Source organism: Manis javanica, chromosome 9 (assembly GCF_040802235.1).
Source record: "Manis javanica isolate MJ-LG chromosome 9, MJ_LKY, whole genome shotgun sequence".
Taxonomy (NCBI): domain Eukaryota; kingdom Metazoa; phylum Chordata; class Mammalia; order Pholidota; family Manidae; genus Manis; species Manis javanica.
In genome coordinates, this window is record NC_133164.1 from 104,898,963 (window position 1) to 104,922,482 (window position 23,520).

The following is a 23,520-nucleotide window of genomic DNA, read 5'->3' on the forward strand; positions in this document are numbered from 1 at the left end:
TGTCTTTTCATCGTATCCATTTCTTCTGCTATTTTTTAACACACTTTTGCCCAGTAAAATTGATTCTGTGATACCAAATGTGATTCATAAAAATATTTGATAAAATAGATTTCTTTACTTTGGAAAATTATCATCTGTGTCATTGGCATTAATTTTCACATTAATTATTAGTTATTCCAATTCAGAAAATAATGTGATTATGTCTCAGTGTTAAAAAAATACTTCTGGAGACTTGTTGGCTAATATGATGAGACACGTTCATTTGTAATTAATTTTACTGATTTTTACTCCATTTTAGATCGTAACTTAACAAAGACACTTGGGACATCTCTGTTTTAAAGAGATTTTTATGGCTATGGAAATGCTTGCTCTAATAAAAGTCTACATATTCATAAAAAATACTGCCAAGGTCTCGGTACTTTTCACCTTTCTGTAATCCATCCATTTCCTGTCTTTAAAAATTGGAGTATGTTCCTGTTCCCTACAATCCCCCTGGGTCCTCTACCATTCCCTGCGGCTGCTCTGTACCTCCACCTTCGTCTGTGGAATGGGGTGTCACTCACCTGGGCTTTTGGAGTTGAACTCATTTGAGTGGTTGGGTGTTTTCTTATGGTCTCCTTGTCAGTCTCAGGTTTCAGTTTCCTAGTAACCATATTTGTTCTCCCCTTCCCAGTTTGAAGATCCCTTTCCTAGATAGAGAAAGCAATATGAAAGTGGAATTCTCCTGTTATTCTCTGCTAGCTTCCGAAACGACGCCACTTGCTCTGAGCAGTGGGCCCTTCCAGGCCTCATTGTTTCTCTTGCTCTGAACTCTGCCCAAAGCCCCCTACCAGGGCCCTCACACCATCTTCTTAAGCATCTCGGCAATTTGGACTCTGTCTTTTCTAGTATTTTGACTGCCTAGTATTCCTTGGTTATAAGTACTACTTTTCATAGTTCAGGCATTTCTTTTAAAATCTGAGGTCATTAGGAAGCTCTCTGCATAATTTTTTTGGTTTTGTTGTTTTTGGTTCTTGACAAATGCCACTTGTTGTTATGGACCGAATATTTGTGTTCCCCTAAAATTCATACACTGAAATCTGATGCCCAACATAATGGTATTTGCAGATGGAGCCTTTGAAAAGTGATTAAGTCCTGAGCATGGACCCTCATGAATGGGATTAGTGCCTTAATAAGAAGAGGCCAGAGAGTAGCTCACTATCTGCACCATGTGATGATACAGTGAAAAGCGGCACCTGCAGCTCAGAGGAGGTTCTCACCAGAACCTGACCACACTGACACCCTGACCTCTGACCTCCAGGCTCCCAAACCACGAGGAATAAATTTCTGTTTTTATAGGCTAGCTGGTATATGGTACTTTGTTATAGCAGTGCAGATGGACTAAAGCATTTGTGATCATTCGCAAGGAATTGTGAAGAATTCCTTTCTATCAATCTTCTTTCCTCTTTTAGCTATTTCAACTATTATAGTGTCCCAAGGAGTCATACCTACTTTTTCTCTGAACTTTTGCAAACTCTTCTTTCTTAAAACCTAGAATTTATGTCTGACTCTGGGTTATGTTTCCTTCCTCCTCTGGCTGTTAATAGTTTTGCACTGATGGTAGTCACTTTATCCATGTTTATTTGACTATATGCTACGCTGGTTGTGCCAAGCAGTTAATATGAAGCTGCAAGGTGTAGAAGAAAGAGTAGGGGCCTCTGAATTTGGCAGATCTGGGTCTAGATCTCCACAGACATGCTGGTGATGTTGGGCAATCTACTTGGCCTGTCTGACTCACAGGGTTAAAAAATAAGTTAATTCTATAGCTTTGCAGGGAGGCTTTTAAAATCAAAGAATGCAAAACACCATTAGTTCAACAAATGGTAGCCAGTATTATTACTGCCTGTGTATCTTTTGGGAAATTTTCTTTTTCCTGGCATATGTGCTAATATATGTGTATGAGTTGATTGTGTAGTGTGAATAAGTTAAAAGCCACATTAGGGCTGAATATAGACATATTGGTGGCAAAGAGCACGCTGGCTGAGCAGTTTCTGAAGCTAAGCTGTATGACTTAAAGGGCTGCTGTAACACATATTAGCTTTGTGATCTTGGGCAAGTGGCTGGAACATTCTGTGTTCCCATTTCTTTATCCATAAACCAACCCTATATTATGGAGCTGTTACAAAGATTTAAATGAATAAGCACATGTAATTGCTTCAAACATCACCTGACACACAGTCAGCACTTAATAATGTTAGCTCTTATTATTGTCACGCTGCAGATAGAACTCTACGAACACAGAGCTGAGAATGCCAGGAGCACCAGCATTTCCAACCAGTGGATTGGAAACAAAACTGAGAAACCCTTGGAGATAAACAAGCCTACAGAAATGAACAAAAGAAAGTTACAGAAAAATGTTGACAAGCAAGCTTAGACTGGTAAGTCCTCCTACTGGGAAACACACAGACACCTGCAGGGAACGGTTTCAGTCATGATGCTGTGCAAGCCTAGTTTATAAGGGCAGCTGAACAGTACCATCCATTCTGGGTGCATCTTGCTGGATCTTTGAGCCCTCATCTGAGTGGGCTCTGCGAGTGCCCCCTGCCCTCTTAGGAAGCTGGAAGTATGTGCCATTCTCCAGGATGGTTTGTGAGTGAACTTACGGGTGGGCAGTTATACTTCTTTATAAATCCTTCTTCCACTTTGATTTTTTGGCAATTGAAAAGTCAATCCAGCTTTTAAACTATGGGCCCTCAAAGGCTAAATTGTGAGATTAAAGTCAGAGAGACCTGCAAAAAGGAGAATCACTTAAAACAAGGTCAGTGCCCTTCAGAACTACTCCCCAGACTCTAAGGAACAAAACACTGCTCAGAGTTTGGATAAACATGTTTTCAAATGTGAGAAACTCTCTTCAGGGAATGAGATTGTTTGCCAGACAGAAACAGACAGATAAACAGACCTCTCTTTCCTTCAATCTCTTACTTAGGTGGTTTACTCAAACACTGATATTCTGATGCCCTTTACTTTCAAAACATGATCATTTATACACCACAGTGAATACCAGCAAGTCCTTTGTCACATCTTTCTAACTTTTCTATTTCAATCTGGAAGGCTGAGCCAGATGCACCAACTCCCCAACTCATCAGCATAGCCTGTGGTTAAGGGATCAAGCTGGCTGTTAGGGTCTAAATCCTGTCTCTACCACTTCCTACCTATTACATTGTGGCCACATTTATGTCATTTTAAAACTGGCGATGGTAATAATCACACCTAATCCAAAATGTTTTTATGAGGATTAAATGAGTCAGTAAATTGCCAGGCACACAGTAAGTCCTCAAAATAAGCTTTATCCTTTGAGAGCTGTCAAGGAATTGGTGATTATAAACTGAGAAACTTTCTTTGTTCAGGACCTCGCCTCTCTCTGTTCCATAAATATTCTTGTTTATCAAGAGAAATATTTGAGGTGACTTTTTGGGAGATTCTGGTCTATTTAAACCCACACTCTATGTGAGGTTGAATTAATTCAAATTTCTACTGACTCTTCAGAGCTGATTCAAAACACCATTTCCTCTAGGAAGCCTCTCCAGCTACTTGGAATTATGAGGAGTCCCCTTCTCAGCTGTCCATTGCACATGTGACCCAAAGTTCATATTTTGCCAATTAATTTACATCACAGTTTGTATTTCTCTCTCCTGTTTCACCAGAAAAAAATCTTTTGTTCTGAAGTATGTTGTCAGATCGTTGAAGACAACACATGCTTATATTTTTTAATGTAATGAGTGTATCTCTCTGGTGTAATCCGAGTGTGGTATATAAAGGACAAACTGTGTGGTGTCATTTAAAAAAATGCATTAAGCATCATGTCAGTTTGCCTGTGTTTAAGACCTGCCTTCTACCCTTATTTTGCTCTATGACCCTATGCAGGTTCTTGAAACTTGTTGAACCTTGATTTCTTTCATCTATAATATGAAAATAATTGAGAGGAATTAAATAGTATAAAACACATGTTCAAGGGCCTGATCTAAAGTAGGTACTGGACAGATGTTGGTTCGTAATCAGTATCAAGGGGTCCCTTTGTCTCCATCAGTCAGACAGCTTTGAGCTCCATCCACCCCCTTGGATCCTTAATTGGTTGGCAGCCCAATTTAGTGATCAGTTTCTCATGTGTTTTTGTATCAGTCTTGGGTTTTGGTTGGACTTCCAAGACCTTTTTTTATGGCCATTTTCAACTCTAAGGGGTTCTTAAATTGTATAATGATAAATGCTACCTGAGTATTTATTAAAAATGCAAATTCCAGGACCCCATTCTGAATGATCCTGATTCTTTAATTCCAGGGAGGAGCTCAAAAATCTGCATTTTCAGCATATGCTAGGTGATTGCACCAGGGGATTATGATTTAAGTGCTACAGGAACCACACTGAGAAACTGCTGGTGCGTTTCTAGGTCCTGTAAACACCTCCTCATCTGTTCTATCCCAAAAGGGATAAGCAGGAGTTCTTAAACTTGGATGCATGCAGAGACTTCAGGACCCTGGCAGTTCCCCAAAACTGAAGGTAAATCACATTTCTATATATGTGTTTGGGGAGAAGTTTGATCTATAGCTTTCAATGAACCCTGTATGCCACTGCCCTTTCCTGCCAAAAAGAAAAGAAGACAGAACAAATTTTCCATCCATTTTCCATCCAACCCCCAGGATCTGTCTTTCTGCAGTGACCAGCCTGACAGAGCTCTGTCCGCAACTAGCCTGTCCCCCATGGACTGATCTCACACCAAACACCTCACTGGTTTCTGCTGCCAACAGGGGATTCTTCCTTGCCAGGCACAGCTGCAAGCCTGGATAGGAGGACGTGCAGGTGTGGCTGATCTGGCCTATCTTTAAATGTCCTCCAGTTGATTTACACCCCTGCTGAGCGTAGGTCTTGTTGAAACCCAGCCGAGGGCCCTACTAGGTGCCCAATGGCAGTGGCCCATCACGCCTGCTCTGGATTGCAAGTTGTCTGCCGAGGTCTACTACCAGGAGTTCTATTTTTCACAGGTTGCTCATGGAGTATCTCCACATGGGTCCCAATCTTCTACCCTGGGGACATTCTGAGCCCCTGTGTCAGGGGAATCTGGCCACACGGCAGCTCCCTGGGTCATTGGGCCTAATCTAAGGTAAGAGTTTTTCTTTCTCTTTATAAGACAGTTCCCTGGCAGATGAAGAGCTTTGCTCGCTGCTTGTATTCAGTCCTTTTAATTCCATTTTCTCTGCCCTAAGCTTATGGAGTAGTATCCACCTGGACCCGAAATCATTTAAGTAATGATGTCTCCTAAGTTCTTGATAGAGAAACATCAAACATCTCTCCACCATCACACTAACAATTCTGCATTTATGAGAATCTTAATTCTCCATGTATGAGAATCCTGTTTCCCCTCCAACAGCCGTAGACACTGTCCCAGCTTTGGGTATCTATGGCTCAGGGTATTTGCTGATGACGCCTCCATGCATGTGTTCTTCCTCTGAACACACTCTGTCCCAGTCGTCAGACCTGATTATCTCTGGGTTTCATGTTGCATGTTACTGGGGTGAGTAAGAAGAGGTGGGATACTGGTGTGGCCAAGAAGCTCTATTTGATGGCCCTTGTGATCTCTGAGTCCACCCAAGTCATCACCTTTTTGGTCCCATTTGTCCTTTACTGCTATGATGAAAGCTGTCCTGAAGCAGTCCAGCATTGACTCCTATACGACTGGGGTCTACACTGCTGGGGAAAATGGTGCTTTGAGCCTGGAGGTGGCAAAATGCCTTCTGTACTCACTTCCACCCCTCCAACCACTCTGTTCTCCTGCATAGTAGCTTATTCTGTGTGAAGAGCTTAGCAGCGCTGGGCTCTGGAACAGAGCAGGCAAATAATGGTGATATAAAATGCTAACAACAGCAGATGGCAGGAAAATTTCCTTTAAATTCAGATGAGCAGTTGCATCTTCTGATGGGTTTTTATTATTAAATTTACTTCCATCATTTGGCTAGATAGGTCTATCCTTGTGCTCACTTATCATGTGCTGAAGTCATCTTGCCTTTAATATCTGAAATGAGCTGTTCATTATACCAATTATAAATATATCCATATGGTCCCACGTGCAATTGTCAACTCATTTACATGGATGCAGCCTTTGTGTCTGGAAAGAGTGAATGCTCCCCTCATTTTAAAGAAAATGCTAAGTTTTTTTTAGCTTTTAGTCTCCTACCAACAATATTCTTTAGGATAAGGTAAGCCTCTCTGGGAGCCAGAACTTATTGATTTCAATAAATCAATAGGCACAAGAGGTCCTGACTCTAATCCCAATTTTACAACTATTGAAACATAGCACCCTTATAAAGCCATCTCTGCTTCCTCTATGAATTTGTGATTTTTCATTTTCAACTTCCAATAAAAGGAATAAAAATTCATCAAGTTCTTTGGAAATTGAATTCAAATGATTCTTATACCCTATGGTCCCCTTCCAACCAAAGTAGAAGTCTTCACTCATCACTTACTAGCAGCAGTGACATCTCCATTATTACTATCATCTTCCTGCTCTAAGGCCGTTCCCACTGACATTGATTAATTTCACAGGCAGCAGACATGGCATCAAATTATGTGTATTCTTACTCTTTCAATATCAGGAATCCTAGATTCAGAGAATTCCAAGGTCATCAAGGGACATCAGGAGGTCATCTAACACAAATCTCTGCTTTCCCGAAAAGAAATATCCAAACCATACAGAAGGAATTTATTTTTAAGAAAAACACTCTTTGTGATGAGGTGGCTAGTGAAAGGATAATGGACAGTGACAGGAAGTTAAAATAAAATGCCTCCTCTTCTTTCACAGGACCTCTAGCTAATAGTAAGGGACCTTCAGCGCAATGGGGAAAGACCGTCACAGGTAATGCTGTGAACCCAGTGATAATCTTCCTATTGAAGGGAGAGGTGCAGTGAACTTGATTATTTCTCAAAGAACTGTCATTTTTCCCAAGAGCTGGCATTTTCAGCCTCTTGAAGAACACCAACCACTGTTATCACAGCTCTAACATGAGGGGTTTGAAACTTGAAACTCGAATATATAATTTCAAAGGGGATAATTTTTGGCAAATTCACCCTGAACTGAAACAGCTTCAGTCAGTCCTTCTTCGGCAAGAGGGTCACTACCTGCTCTTCCTGGCACTGACTATTCCCTCCCCACACTTTTCCCCATCTTCCCCTGGCTGGAGGAAATGGGGTGCCAGGCTGTGGATTTATGTGATTCCCTGAAAAGAATACCCAGAAACTTCCAAAAAGAGGCAAGTAGAGGCTACTTGGGAGAATTAACTCCCTATGCCAGCTGCAATTTCCAGAGTAGGGATAATAGAGATGGAAAAGGTAGTTTGGAACTTGCCTCTGGTCCCATCAGGTCTCAAAATTGATATAACTTCTACTTTGGAAATACATCAAACCAGCTTAAATTTAAGTTTGTTAGCTAATTGTCATGGCTGATCACATAGCTCTTCACTTCTTCTTAGCTAACCAAGGGAAACTGATGCTATAGCAAACACTTTTTATTGAACCTAAGCAGAAATCTATCATTAGGCTAAAAAAGAAAAGCACCATTTGGATTTCAAGAAGAGACCATTTGGAATTTGGGAGATGTTTCCATTGCACAGATTTGGTAATCTAGACCCCATTGTCAAAGTCTAGTATGAGAGCTAATAACCATCTTTGTTTCTGTTTTTGGTAATTGCCTGAGTTGTAGTTGACTGATGTACCCTGTTCAGTGTTATATGCCACCGTGTAGGCAATGTTGGGTCAGATATTGAGCAACTATCCTGCCACAAAGGGAATAGTAGAGGCAAGCCCTAGGCCCACTACAGACCATGTGCTGTGCTCTGTTGAACCTCCTAACCCATAAAAGCTCAGCGATGGTGACAATCTGAACATCCTAGATGAATGTCCTGCAGCCTAACTGTATCTGTCGTCAGCCACATGGGGTGACTAAGAAAGGAAAGCAGCCCTGGCAGCTGGGAGCTCACACGGCCTAGTAGTGTTGCTAGGTGCCCCCTGCCATTTGTAGCTAGGCTGTGGTCTTCCACCGTTGAAAAAAAGTAATTTCAAAGAACACCAACATCAGGCAAGGCATCTTAGACAGGACACAAAGAGTTCATTCTATGATCATGTCTGAACATAGACAAAAACATAAATATTGTCCATACCACAAAAATGGCCAGACATCACCCCACCCTGGATTCTGTAAGTCTGATTCATCTTTGCCTGTCACAGCTTTCACCTCACTCCTTCCTTTCGCCTTCTGAATCAGAATTACGAAGTTACCCCATCAGAATTTACCTCCTGCTTCCCAACAGCATCCAAAGTAGAGCAAAGCCCATTCCTTGTATAATCCCCAAATCGCCTGAGAGAAGCCCAGATTCTATAATAGTTCCTTCTACTGCGACCTACCGCGGTGCCCTGTGATTCCCCACTGGGTGCACACCACCCTGTTGGAACATCAAGTCAGTACCCCCAACTTCGTTCAGCTGCAGGTGTGTTCCTGGAGGTCTTTGCTGAAGGGCATCGACATCCTCTGTACCCTTTCACATCTCAATAAATGTCACCCTTGTCTCAATCTATCTATTACATATACAGGGATCAAATGTGCAGGGATCAAATATGCAGGGATCATGAAGTCTAAGGTCGAGGGTCAAGGTGCCATCAGTGTTGGTTTCTCATGAGGCCTCTCTCCTTGGCCTGCAGATGGCCACCTCTGGCTGCATCTTCACATGCCTTTTCTGTGCATGGAGAGGGAGATTTCTGGTGTCTCTTCCTCTCCTTGTAAAGACACCAGTACTTTTGGATTAGGACCCCACTCATATGACCTCATTTAATCTTAATTATCTCCCTAAAGGCCCCATCTCCAAATCCTTTCACACTGGGGGTTAGGACTTCAGTATATGCATTTGGTGGGGGGACACAATTCGGTCCATAACCTTAACTCTGGGTTCCTCCTTTGTAACAGGAATGATTATGTAGGTCTGTTCCCTGGGAGATATTAGTAGGGCAAAACGGGGGCAGTGTCTGTGAAAGTCCCTTAAGACATACGAAATGCTAACCAATGGAAGGTGGCAGGGGTCCATTCTTTATTTACAAAGGATTGTTCTTAATGTCCTCTGAGTGTAGGAAACATTTACATACAAGAAAGGCCATACTGGGGTGGGGGTGGGCGTGAGGATTGTTTTAGTTCAACATCAGAAACATAACAGATGGAGTTGAGGTGTTTGGTAAAGGGCTAGTGTCTTGGAAATTATGAGTCCTCACTTCTGCAGGGCATTCTGTGGAGTGGGAGGCTGGACCAGGTGTCTTCCAGATTCCCTTCCAACTTCAGGCTTTGTACCTTCACTGTGTTATATGTTGCCTTTACCTCATCAGGAGTGGGCCTGCACTAGTCTCTTCTGATGATGTATGTTAGAGGTCAGCAAACTTCTGAAAAGGGCCAAATGGTAAATAAGTATTTTATGCTTTGCAGGCTATCTGGTGTCTTTTGCAACTACTTAACTCTGTCATTGTAGCAGGAGAGCAGCCTATGTAAGTGAATGAGTATGGCTGTGTGTCAATAAAACTTTATTTATGGATACTGAAATACGAATTTCATATGATTTTCATGTGTCATGAAATATTATTATTCTGATTTTTTTCCCCCATCCATTAAAAATGTAAAACAATTCTTCTCTGGTGAGGCTACAAAAATAGATAATGGGCTGAATTTTGCTTGTGGGCCATAGTTTGCTGGCCTCTGATGTATAGCATTAACTCAGAACCTAAATGCCATTAACTTCCTGGCGTCTTTAGACCACCAAACTCCACTGATTTTCAGGCCTGGATGGAAAAATCTACACTTCTCTAATTTGACTCACTGGCTAGACAGAACATTTACTTTATTGTTTCCATAAGTTTCATTTTACTGCTAGCTGTGAAGAGATTACTTATCCATTTGCCAGGTTATAGCAGCTGATGCTAAGGCTCTTAAGCCAAACCTGGCCTTTTCACACTCCCTCTGCTCCTGGCCAGCCTTAAAACCTGCCATATTCTCTGAGCCCTTTAGTTGCTGCCAGTGCCAAGCCCCCAACCTCTAAACCAGCCTCTACCAATAAGTATTACCAATCTCCAGATTTTAAAAATACCCCGATGCCATATTGAGATTCAATTACAAAGCACAGACATACATGCAGAAGAAGAGATGGGTAAAAAGTGGCTGACGTTCCACCAGCAGCAGTTAGGCCACTTGGCAAGAATGCTTTATCCTGTTTAAGAACTGTGGGTAAATATACTGTCACATTTCCCCAAATCTCCTCAAATTAGAGGGCACAAAGCCTTCGTCAGATTCCCAACTAAACATAATTCTTTTCTGGATGTTTTTAGCGCTGACATTTTATTGGGTGATCAAGAGATGTATGGAACCATAGCTTTGGACTTCCTCTTGACTTTTGAATGGTCACCTTTGCCTCCAGCCTTCCTCTCCTTAACAGATACGAGCCTGATTAGGCAGCTGTCATTGGAGCCTAGCAGCAACCAGCTGTGGCTCATGATGTACACTTCGTCATCTGAAAGTGTAGAATTGCTTCTGGTTGGCCAAGGGTAGATCGAGTATTCCAACTGCAGAGTTTAAGCTTTGCAATTTTAGTCTTGGGGCTATTCTAAGAGAAAGTTCATTTATTGATGAATATGTATTGAGAATTTCCCATGTTTGATGCCCTGCGAAACTTCCTGTCATATAGCTGCACGCCCACATCCTGATTTTAAAGGTGCCAATTTGTGTCACAAATGTGTGTGTGCCCATGTCAGGCATTATGGTTATTACAACCACCTGGTGAACTTCTCAGGCAATTTTTATCTAGCCATACCTCCATGGTACAATCATTCATTCCATCCAGCATTAATTCTGTCTTATGCATTGTAGTAATTCTTTCAACAGATATTTCAGTTGTGCACCGAGTACAAGGGAAGTATTGGATATTGAGGATGGAAAGGATAGACATAGGCACTTTAAAAAGACAGCAGGCATATTTAGTTGTGGGGGAGTCAGGCATTTAAAAAACTTATCAATTCAGTGTATAAACAGCATAGCAGAGATATGGACCAACTTAGGACTAGTGAGGAAAGAGCTCGAAGTTTGGAAGCCAGCCAGGTTATAGGAGACTTCAAAGGCAGCTTATTAACTGGACTGTGAAGGATGAGTGGTCTACCAGGGAGAAAATGGGAAGGAACGTTTTAGGCAGAATGGACAGCACAAGCCCCTTACTTGCCTTTTTTTCCCACAGTCAAGTTCAGTCTATCTTCACCTCACCCATAAATCATTTGCCAACTTCTGCTGCTCGCCTTCCTTTGTGAGCATTTCCTCGCTAGGTTGGCATATAATGAGCTTGACTGAGTAACTAGTGGAATATAGGTGTTATAATATAGGGAGGGGCTTGAGAGCCAAGCCAACCATTTTTGACCAGTGGTCATAGATTGGTTTCTGAGTGGAGGAGTAAGTTCACATAAGCAACATTGTGGAATGGCCCTGGTATGTAACATGAATTGGAGGGAAGAGGCCGGGTGTTGACGTGTCACCTAGGAGATTGTATTGAGGATGTACTTTCTGCCTCCCTTAGCACAGAACAGGCCGAACGGTGAGTGTGCAGTGGGCCCTGGAGGAGTAATTTCATCTGCATACTCAGCTCCAGCTGCAGTAAAGACTGAGAATGAGGCAGAGCCTTGGAGGAGAGGCATAACTGGCAGCTCACTCAGCCCTCCTGGGAAGAGCCTGGAATTATTTAGCAATCAGGGAAATTTGGCCAACATGGCAGATGGGCGGGAACAACACTTGTGCTTGGCCTGAGGTTGAAGATGAGGTAGGCTGCCATCAGGCTGAACGGGGATGGAAGCAGAGGCCCGCAGGAAGGCTGCAGAGAGAGCTGCCAAGGTGCGTGTCAGGCAGGACCAACAGAGTTCCCGGGCCCGAGCCGGGAGGAGGAAGTGATAAGCAGATACAAAGTTCCCTGCAGAACCCTGGCAGGCAGAAAAGTCTTATCAGGAAATACCCCCTTCTCACCATTGAAGGGAGATCGTTAACTTGCCAGGTCCAGATATTTCAAAAGCTGCTTCCCTTGAAGGTATAATCAAAATTAAGATGTCAAGTGATGGCAACTGTGCAACACTGCTGTTGAAGAGATAAATAGATTGTAAAATTGTTTTTAGATCTCTGGGAGACAGTGTGGGGACGTGGGGGCAGCAGGCCTGGCTCTAGCCCAGCTTCACTCCCCAAACTGCTGTGACCTTGGGCAGGCCATAAACTGGCCAGACCTCAGGTTCCAAACATATAGGAGAGGGAGGGATAATTACATCCTCTTTAACATGTCTTTTATATTGTAATTCAAAACATTATGGTTGTGTGTGTATTTTAAAGAAATTATCAAGTTTTAAATGATGGGAAAATCCAAATCAGTTAGTTGGGGAAAAAATTAGCCCAACTCATTTGGAAAGCAATTTGGCAATCTATTTCAAGAGCCTTGAAAATGTTCCTACCCATTGACTCAATAATTTCTCTCCTATAAAACTACTTTAAAAAGTGTTCTGAAAGTAAAAAAAAAACTAAAGAAAGTGTCCTTATACTATTATTTTTAATAGTGGAAAATTGTTCAGGTTGGGGGGAATGTTTAATTGATAGTCTATCCAATGGATTTTTTTAGTCATTAAAAAATGATTATTGAGCATATAAAATGACAATTTTAAGTCATTTAAATAGCAATTTATTGAAATCATTGAAGTAGGGAAATGTTTATATTATATTATTATGTTAAAAACACCCAGCATCTCAAGTTATATAGAGACTATTGTCTCAAATATGTAAAAAGGGATAAACATATTGGAAGAAAATATTTATTTTAAATGTTTTGGGATTATTGACTTCATTTCTTTTTCTCTTTGTTCCCTTCTAATATTCTATAATAAGCTTATATTACTTTTATTATAACAGAAACTGAAATAACTCAGGTTTATCATTATTAGTTGGTAGTATATTAGGAAGCTGTCAGAAAAATGAAAATAACTATAATTATAGAACTCTGGTTATTATACAGTCTGAAATGATGTATCATGGAGCTTGGTGGTAGGTAGGTTAGTAGAAAGAGTTGTGAATTCACATTAAAGCTCTAATTCAGATTGTGGTTCTTAATTTTCTAGCCGTATGGCCTTGAATAAGTTCCATCTCCGAATCTCAGGAGTGTTATCTGTAAAATAGGAATTCAACAAATATTTGTCGACTACCTACCACATGATACCTACCTGTGAAATGCAGTAGTGACACAGTTAAAGAAAATGTGATTCATGCCAACAAAAGATCAATTAATGGGTATCTTCACTGAGTCTTTGAACTTGAACAGTGAGTGTGAATCAAATAAGGACATTACAGATAGACATTACAAGAAACAGCAGAACCACTTTCAGGGACCTACTGAAATGTTTCATGCAGGTGCCTGGCTCCACAGTCTTAGTGTCATCAATCTGCGTACACCCTGACTTTGTCTCTTACTAGCTGTGTCTCCTTGAGGAAGCTGCTCAACCTCTCTGTGCCTCGAGTTTCTTCACCTGAAAATGGAGAGGGTAGTACCTACATCTCACATGGGCTGTGATGCTTGGAGACAACTTGGTCCAGTATGTGACGAAGCAGTGATCAGTTATTTCAAAAAATATATATTAAATTCCAGTAGGTAGCACATGGTGACAGATATACTGAAGATAAATAATAAACCAGACAGACACCTTCTCTTGCTCTTCTATCTGGAGTAAATGACATTATTATTGCTATTATTGTTTTTAGTAATATAATTATTGAAATGAAGTTCTCCGCACTTCTTTTGTGTCACGTGGTCCCATCAGCTTTCACAGCTGCAGTGATTTTCCGCCTACGGGCCCTCAGGTCACGGCTCCAGACGTCGTGACGCGGATCGTCCATATGCTGACTGAAAATGTGCTCTGGGGTTCCCTGCGATGCCCTTTCCTCCCGGCTGCCCTGCTGAGTCTCGCTGAGGGGGGCACTGATGTGTGCTGATGAACTAGGGTGGGCAGGATGGGTCTGCAACAGCTCTGGAAATGGGGTGCTCCCAAACCCCCACTCGCCGGGTGGGGGGCTGTCTGTCCCCCACCGTAGAATGGGTGGAGGCGGGGAGAGACGAGCTGCAGACTCCTCCCAGAGGGCTCTTAGAGACACGGGAGTAATTATGGCAAATGTTTCAGCAACTGTGAGGGGGGCGAGGGGGAGGGATGCAGGGGGAAGAGGAGGGTGATGGAGGGAGAGCCGCTTAATTATGGCACAGATGCCCAGCAGCACCTTGGGGCGAATGCATTTATTCACACACTCCTGGCACCCAGCTGGGGCTGGTTTAGTGTGGGTTTTGCCTCAGTTGGAGAGATCTGCAAGTTCAAAGCCTTCTCCCTATTTCCAAATGGGATCTTCCTCCCGCTTTCTCTCGCTTCCTTCCTCCCTCCGCCTCCCCATCAGGACTCGGCATGCACCCCACAGGGCTTCTGTGCCTGCAGACAACTTTAATTGTTTTGCCAGAACTGGTTCAGTAAAGTGAGCCCAGACCTTCAGGCAAATGGGAGGAGGGGGCTTCCAGGCTTCCTCCAGTTCCCCAGCCCACTTCCCCTCCTCTCCGACCTGCCCCCCATGGCAGGCGCCCAAGGCACCCAGCAGGCTCACTGGCAGACAGTGCCTCTGCAGACAGTCTTCAAAGCCCTGCTCTAGACCTGCTCCTCACCCCCCCGGCACCCCCACCTCCCCCCGCCCCGCCCTTAAAGCCCAGAGAAATGAAGTCAGCCAGTGCCAACACAAAGGGCAGCGGCCCCAGTGCCCTGCCACACTGCCATGTGCTACCCCGATATTGCAAGGTTTGCATCCTGCCCGCAGTGGTTGGGGCCTGGGGCAAAAGCCACCAGGACCACATGGGGATAGAAAACAAGCCTCCCTGGGTTCTCCTCCCCTTGCCTTTTCTGCATGCACCCTGCCCCCCAATACTGTCATTCTCCCAGGCTGCCAAATGGAGATCAAACCTGGAAATTGAAAGAGGGGAGCAATTTGTATTTCACCCTCTTTCTCCCTCCCAGCATTTTCAAATCTGACTCATGTCCCTGGGGGCCCGGCTCAATCCACCTCTGCCCTGAAAAATCTAACTCCCCCGCACCTCTCCTCTGTCTTCCTGCTGAATTTGTCTCCAAGTGAGCACTTGCTTTTCTGCTAATATAAGAAGATCCTTTCTCTCTCTGGCTAGAACAGAGAAACTATGCTCACTTCAGGGCCACTCTGATTTAATCTGGTAAAACCCATAGAATAAATGGTAATCTTTTCATATAGCCTGTGTCCTACTTTGCACATGCTCACCCCATGGATAACATTTATGGTCAGTAAAGTAAAATGCCACTAGTTATTAGCACAAACATCCAAAAATAGATGGAGAGATAAATAGGTCCGCTTATGTTATATCCACAGTGCCTAATTCCGTGATAATGTTTCCTCCATAAATGAGATGATCGAATACTTTGAGTAATTTAAACAGGAGAGCACAAATGAACTCACTGGAAATGAGGTACTTAATGCATCATTGGCTTTATCGTTGTTATGCTGTCATTATTCTCATGATTTCAAGATGTGGGCTGTCAATTAGATTCAGAAGTGACCCTTGAGGTCACCTAGTCCAATGTCCTACTTGAAAGATAGCTCTTCAGCTTACCAAAAGCTGAGGCAAAATGCTAAATCAGTTTATAAGGCAGAAACACATGAGGAATATGAAATTGGGATGAGGCATTTGCCATGCTGTACAGAAAGCCCAGGTTCTGAAATAATGGGATCTGTCTGGCCCTTCGCTCTGAGATCTATAACCTTCCGTGAGCCCATTTAAAGCAGAGGCTGCAAATTGGCTCCTCAAGGGTTCTCTCCCACCTGTCAAGATGTTTAGTTTAGCCTGCATAGAATTCATTAATTTTTTTATATGCGTCAATATTTTAAAAATCAGGAGAGTTCAACTAAACCATATCAGAAATTTTTGCTTTTCTTTAAAAAGTAGATTTGGAAACAATGGCCTTGCAGTTATACTTAGAAGTGGTTAACTGGAGGAGTTTCCTTGGTGAGCTCTGAATTTACCACAGTCCTCACCACTCCCTATTACTTCCTGTCCCTGAGGCCAGGTACCAGCTGCCACTTATTTTTAATGCTTGTTTTTAAATCTTTTCTCCTTCCTCCATGCCTGCCTTCCTTCCTTGCTTCTTTTATTCCTTTATTCTTTATTTTAGCAAAAATGGGACAAAAAAGATATATTAATATTATCCTTCAGAATGCTACCCCCTACCTGCTTCCTTTCACAACACTTGTATTCCCATTACTTGCTTCCTGCTTGTCTTCCTCGCTGGATTGTGCATTCTGAGCAGTTAGGAACTACCTGTCTTGCTCACGACTGTACCTAGCCCTGTGTCTATATTCAATGTATATTATTAGGCTGATGTTAAATTTATCTTACTCTTCTCTTCCAAGTAGAGTAGTGAGATACCTCCTCAGCCAGAATCGACTAAGACCTTGCCATAATTAGGCTCTGAAAATTCAATGATATAAAATGCAGGTCTCATCATTGGGGAGGTAGTGAAAATAGTATTTTCAGTTTGTCTGTACCGTCACAAGAAGCTGAATGGGTAAAACCTAAATGGTCACAAATCAGTCACTTCCTTACTGCTGCTCCCACCAGGAGATAAGCCGACTCACCCCCAGCCCCACCCCTGAGTTTGAGAATGGGGGCTAGCACACTGTGGGTGCCAACCAGCACTGGAGAAGTTCAAATACCCATGGTCCCAGTGACGCTTTCTCAGGACCCATAATCAAGGGGTTTCAGTGAATACTGACGTTCTTGCTAGTAGTTGTGCAATAAAAATTTTGCATCTTGCTTGGGTAACTGTGGTGCCCGGTCAAGTAGCCCAGCTATTCTTCCCTTACTGTTAAGCCTTAAGAGACAGTGCTCCGTCCCCCTCCCCAAGCAGAGTGCTGGCCCATAGCGTGTAGCAGAAACACTTGCCTCTTGGTCCTGTGTGAGCTCTCCAGACATCTTCTTCTCTGCTTGGCCCTGATCTCCAGTTCTGGGCCCCGGAGGATCTGCCTTTTTTCGCGGACCACAAGATACCCTGAGCAGGAAGCTTGAGTAGGGAAGAGAATGGTCAAGACTTCTCTGTGTCAAAGCTCTGGTGTATCAGGCATTCCCACTCCTTTGTGTGGGGTCTCAGGGGATATGACTCCTGGGAAGCTTGTCTTAGAATCGCCTACCATCTAGTCCTTGCCTGAAATGAATACCTGGTCTTTGTGTTTGCTCGCTCTCTCCTCCCTTCGGGCTTTGCCGAACTCCAGGGAACTGGCTGGAGCACATGAGGACCACTCTCTACCCATTACCCAGTCCTGGCTCTATCCTAGCGCCCGGCTGAGGCTGCTTGCTAACTTAGGGACATTCAGTGTCTGCTTGACATCCAGCCCTGTCTCCTTTGTCTGATTGCAGGCGACTATTTAAAGTTGGACCCTCTAATATGGAAAACCAAATGGAAAGTGACCATCTATTTTGGCTCTCTGCTTTACTTTTTGTTGTTGTTAATTTTTTTTCTTTTGCGTATCCATTTTGCACATCTTGAACATAGCATCTAGGTGGCATTGGTGTGGGTCAGTGCTGAGGCTAAAGGTGGCCAGGCCCTTGTGGGGACTGGAGGTGGGCTTGTGGGAAGCCATGGTGATGACTGACAGGGAAAATGCATATACTTAAGGAACAGTACACTGCTTTATGATTCTGATGATTCTACGCACTTTTCTTGCACCAGAGCAGTGATTGTGCATCCAGAGGGAGCAAATGGGCCAATTTTGATCATCCAAGCTGCCCAGCAGGCTTCACTGGCTTCCACAAGCAGTCAGTAGAAATCCCACCGTGCTAGGATGCTGGCAGGTTTTTGCTAGGATTCTTTAAGTTACCCGGGGGTCATGTCTAATCCTTTCTGATATAGCACATGCCTTCCACTCCCACCCTTGTGCCCCCCACTTCTCCCCTAGACCCTGCCTTTGTCAAGAAGTACGTTTCAACTATGGCTTTATCAAACCTCATGCTGATGCATTTAGCACCTTATTCTTGTCAACACCTTTCACAAACCCACTGCCTCAGCTGCCCTGAGTCTTTTCCCACTGAGCACATCCCTTCATTAAAACTCCATTTCTCTGATGAGGTCCCCCTTGCCCTGCTTTCTTCATCTGTTTAATTTGTTTGCTGGGCACTTTGAACCCTTCCCTTGGAAGACATGACATAGCACCATCTATTTCTGCTTACACTGTTATTCAGGACATGTTTGAAATGTGCGTTATTCATGTATTATTCATGGACATTATTGGAGATCAGTGTGCAAATCAGCTTCATTGGGCACCCCGGAGACTGCAGTATAGTCCTATGTACTTATAAATTGCATGGTATCCTTTCCTGAAAAGCGGGCTGGCTCTGCCTTCTGGGGGAAAATGGCAGTTTCATGGAACTGCTGAGAACAATCATGCCTTTGAAAGAAATCATGCAGCCATTTCATTTGCCATTTAATGCACATTCTTCAGCCAGGCTGGGCAACTCCTCAACCAGGTTTGATTCATATGGTTTTGAAATCTTCCTGAGACCCAGACTTTGGCAAGGATCCTGCAGAAGTCATGGTAGAATTGTGGGCATCAAACAAACCTTCAGTCAGTGCTTAGTAGGAGATAGAAAGGCTATTGTAGAGAACTCCCCCAATCTAAGGACATTCATGAAGAGCAGAAGGGTCAGACATGGTTGTGAGGGTAAGGCAAGTGCGACTTTGGTGCTGTCCTTCCTTTTCTTAGCCTGTCCCTTCTGTTCAAAGTTCCCTTCATGCTATGAGGACCTCTTGTCTTGGAGAAAGTGATCTATGCACTGGACTGTAAAAGTTGACAAACTGTCTCTTCTAGGGACACTTACTGTCAGAAAGACTAAGTTAAACCCCAGTTGGGTTATTTATGTTGATGGAGATCAAGTATTGTGGCTCTTGGATGGGGAGACACTTGGGGGACCAGATGGCTATCCTATAGTCTCTAAGTCATATTGCCTTTACAATTTAGACCCTCCTAAACTGAGAGAAGGCAACCCCTTCTCAGCATAGGGCCAATGGGAGCTAGACCCTCGGGTTCTTCTTTTTCTGCACTAGTATTCCACATGCTTCCCAGTAGTTCCCAGAGGTAAATTAGAGTTTTTGGACAGCACTCAGTTTTTGAGGCATCTTAACTTATGCTCAGATTGGATTCTAAAGACTACAGATGTTAATCGTTCTAAGAGTCTGAAGTGGAATATTAAAAGCAGCTGCTTCTGCCATTGATTGGTGACAGGCAGAGTTCACACAGCTCTGCCATGGGTTCTGGCTTTGCTCTGTCTATAGAAGTTCTTATAAGGAAAGTTTTAAATGAAGGGCTTTTGTAGAGGAAAATGAAGATGAATGGCTCCCTTAAAAATTTGAAGGGGAAATATATTTCTGTATGCATTTAGCTCCTCACAGAAACATCTCAAATCGTCAGAGTCCAGTAACCTAAAGCTTTTGGTTGATTAATTAAATAAAAACTGTAAATATTTACTGCACGCCTGCACAGTGCTAGGTGCACAAGATAAAACAGAGGACAAACTCTGTAAGGTGTGTGTATGTATCCTACACTCACATATGTGCGCGCACATGTGTTGCATGACATCAGTCCCACAGTTATAATTCACTGGGATGAGGGTAGGAATGGAAGGAAAGCGAGAGTATTTTGGAAATGAAGAGACTAAAAGCATCCAACTCAATACTGGTGGTTGTGGCTGGGAAGATAAGCTTTAAATAATGGGGAATTGCTGCAGATTTTAAATAAGACAGCATGCTTTTGTAAGATCATTCTGACAGTAGTGGAGGCTGGATAAAGGGACAGGAGAGGAGAATCAGGGGGCCAGTTATGATCCTGTGACAGCAGTCTAGGTGGGAAAAACCCAGTGAAGATGCTGGGAAAGAGGGATGCCAGGGAGGGGCTGAACCAGAGAGTGAGTCACTGAGGAGGGAGAACTAGCAGAAAGGCCATGACTGACATGATGAGGGACAGAAGGTGGCTCTCAGGTTTCAAGTCTGCTGACTGGATGGTGGATGGACCATTCCCTGAGATGAAGATCTTGAGGAGGTTCCTTATGTAGGAGAAAGAGACCCATATTGGAAGAATATGTGTCACCTCAGAGAACTCCTAGAAAACAGAATTAACTTGCATTAACTAAAAGAACTTTTTTAAAGATATAAACAAGCTGCCCACAATGGTGAGTGCAAATTCTATGCTCAGTGGAGTATCCAGTCATCGGCTCTCTCCATGGGAGATAAAGACCACTGATACTTAAGATGATGACCTTGACGCCTTGTGAATCATCATCAAGGCTGAAAGATTCAGTTATTTTCATTAAAGCATGAAAGTGAACTTGGGCATTTGAATTTGAATTTATTCCAACTCTGCATGCTACCCACTTTAGAAATAACTTGCAATAGTTTTACAGATTGGGACGGTTTAAGAGAAGATCTTTTTGAGGGATGCAGAAGAAATAGGATCCTTCCAGGCACTGAAGTTAAACAGATGCCAGAATTTGGTGATAAAATATCACAAAACAAAAGTTTGGGTGCTTTCTACTGAGGCAAAAAAAAAATTGAGCTTACTCCTTTTTGATAATGTAAAGCATGTGATTTCATAGTTGTAAAAATATTTTTGTAATAAGATTTCAATAAAATCTGTTAAGTATTTTCAGTAAGGTAATACCAGTCTTGAAGTCATCCAGGATTTAAACAGGGACTGTTTTTATCCCCAAGATCAGAGTCTCGTCCTTTCAATGGTCTTTGGGTCTCTGTTTCTGCTATTTCACTCCCAGACCTCCGTCCTTGTGCTCCTGGGCCGTTGGGTGACTTCCCTGTGGCCTTCCCCCTCTTCACTCCATGTCCTCTCTCACCACCCTATGCGTCCCACTGCTCGCTTATCTATACACTGATGACATCCTAATTTATATTTCCAGCCCGAAACTCGCTGATTCATACATCCAGCACTCTGCTCGACATCATGACAGTCAGCTAAGCGACATCTCTACCGGAACACATCCAAAACCAAACCGCTGATCTTACACCCCAAACATGCTCTCACTGCAATCCTCCCATCTCAGCTGACAGTGAGTCCTTCCTTCTGGTTGCTTATGTCAGTAGATTCTGTGGGCTCCACCTTCAGAGTATATCCTGATTTGGAATCCCTGCTACCACCTCTGCCCCACCACTCTGGCATGACGTCACTATCATATCACTTGGATTGCCAACAAAATCCTCCTGCCAGCTCCCCTGCTTCCACCCCTGCCCCCTGCAGAATGGCCACAGCAGAAGAGCCGGAGTGAAGCTGTGAGTATGTAAGTGAGACTGTGTCCCTCCTCTACTCAGAGCCTCCCGCAGTTCCCGTCACCCCCACAGTAAATCCAAAGTCCTCCCAGTGGCCTCATGGCCTCCTAATCTGGTTTCCAGCTACTTTCCTCATTTCTTTCCTGCCAGTCTCCCCTCAACTGACTGCATTGTAGCCACACTGACTTCTTTCTTTTCTTACATTCTAAGTCCTACCTTGCCTCCAGCAGGAGCTCCCTGCCCTGTTCTGCAATCTGGGCTCCACGTGTTCTCTCCTGGGTCCTTTCCCCCAGGCCCACAGCTTCCTCTTAGCTTAGCGCTCGCCTCTGGCTCCCTTCCTCCTGTGGAGACTTCCTCGACACTTCAGTGATCTTCCTTTTCTTCCGGACTCTGATGTTATTTTTTGGCCGTTGTGTTCCTCTGCTCACGCATGAGAAGCAGCCTGGTCTTTGCTTGAGTGACAGAGCTGGTTTGGTGCTGACCAGCCAGCAGGATGGTAACGTCCCAGAGGCACAGGGACATTCCTTTTGTTTTTGTTTCTGTTTTCCCAAAGACCCTCAGGATGGCATACCTGTGAATAAATTTTGCTCGAATTCAGTTTGCATTGCCTCTGTATCAAGCTAGGAAAGAAAGTGTAGACGAACTGGGATTTGGCTCTTAAAATAGCCTGCTGACTACTTAGTGATGAGGAGGGATGAACTCCTGAAGCACAAGACAGTGAGGACGGATCTCAAAGGCCTTAAGTTGGGTGAAAGAAGCTACCCCCAAAGAGATACAGTCCATGATTCCACTTATGTGATGTTCCGGAAAAGGCAAAACCACAGGGATGGACAATAGATAGTCGTTGCAAGGGTTGAGTGTGAGGAAGGTGTTGACCACAAAGGGACAGCGTGAGGGAATTTTTGGGGGTGATGGATCTGTTCCATATCAACTGTGGTGTGGACCTCTGATTCCACACATCTGTCAACATTCATAGAACTGTATGCCAAGAACAGTGAGCTCTACTATTTGTATGCTGAAAGTAAATTTAGGGGGGAAAAAAGCCAATAAAAAGCAAACCCAGAACCAGTCTAATACATATAACTGCTTAATAAACATTTCCATTATTAAGGGGAAAAAAATCTGCTTTGTAGAAAATGAGGAATATATCAATGTCAAAAATTAATTTAGTTATGGAATAGTACCTGGACAAAATGGAAGATGGTTGCAAAAAGATTTTCCAGTTTGTGGAATCTCCAATTGTATTTATGCTTTCTAGGGATAACATTTTATCTTTAAAATAATGAAAGAGAAAATTATGAAGACATTACAGCTAGGTGCTAATTATTTAAAATAATCCAAAATAAAACTATTTTGGTTAAATATGTATTTTAGTTAAAGTGCCATTGTCCAAAGAAATACATCTTCATTGTTACAAAGCATGTGTGAAAAGAGTTTGGAAACCACACATATGCAATCAATCATAAATAAGTACCATCTCGTTTTCCAGAGATAACAACTTTAAAGGGAATTTCTATGGAGTCTGTTTGTGCTAGATGCAGTTGCATTCATGAGTTCTTACAATAGTCCTCTGAGGAAGATAGTATTATCCCCACTTGATAGACAGACAGACCAGGGAGGTTAAGTGATTGAACAAAGATGGCGCTGCCAGTGAGTGGCTGTTGACACGCAGGTCCGTCTGACTCGGATGATGCCCTTCCCACAGACACGGCTCCTCCTTGCAGCACAGGTGGAAGGCGGCCAACAGCAGCTCACGGCAAGGAGGCCCCCTCCTGAACAGCATGAAGCCCTCTCGAGTCTGGCCTCTGCTGAGTACTTCTGTCCAGCAGAGGGACCAGTGACCCCAAAGCTCCTGCCCCGTTAGCGGTCTCAGTTTGGTCAACATGACGAGGGAACTCTGCGCCTTTGCAGAGTCCCTGAGGCAGGCCCGCTCTTGCTCAGCTGCAGTGCCAGCTCAGAAACAAACAGCCTCTCAGGGGGCCGTTCTGTCAGGAAGAGAAATGCTGCCTCATTGATTCCCTCACCAAGGAGCTTGTCCGAAACGGCAGCTGCTAGACTGAAACGCTTTGACAGCTGAAC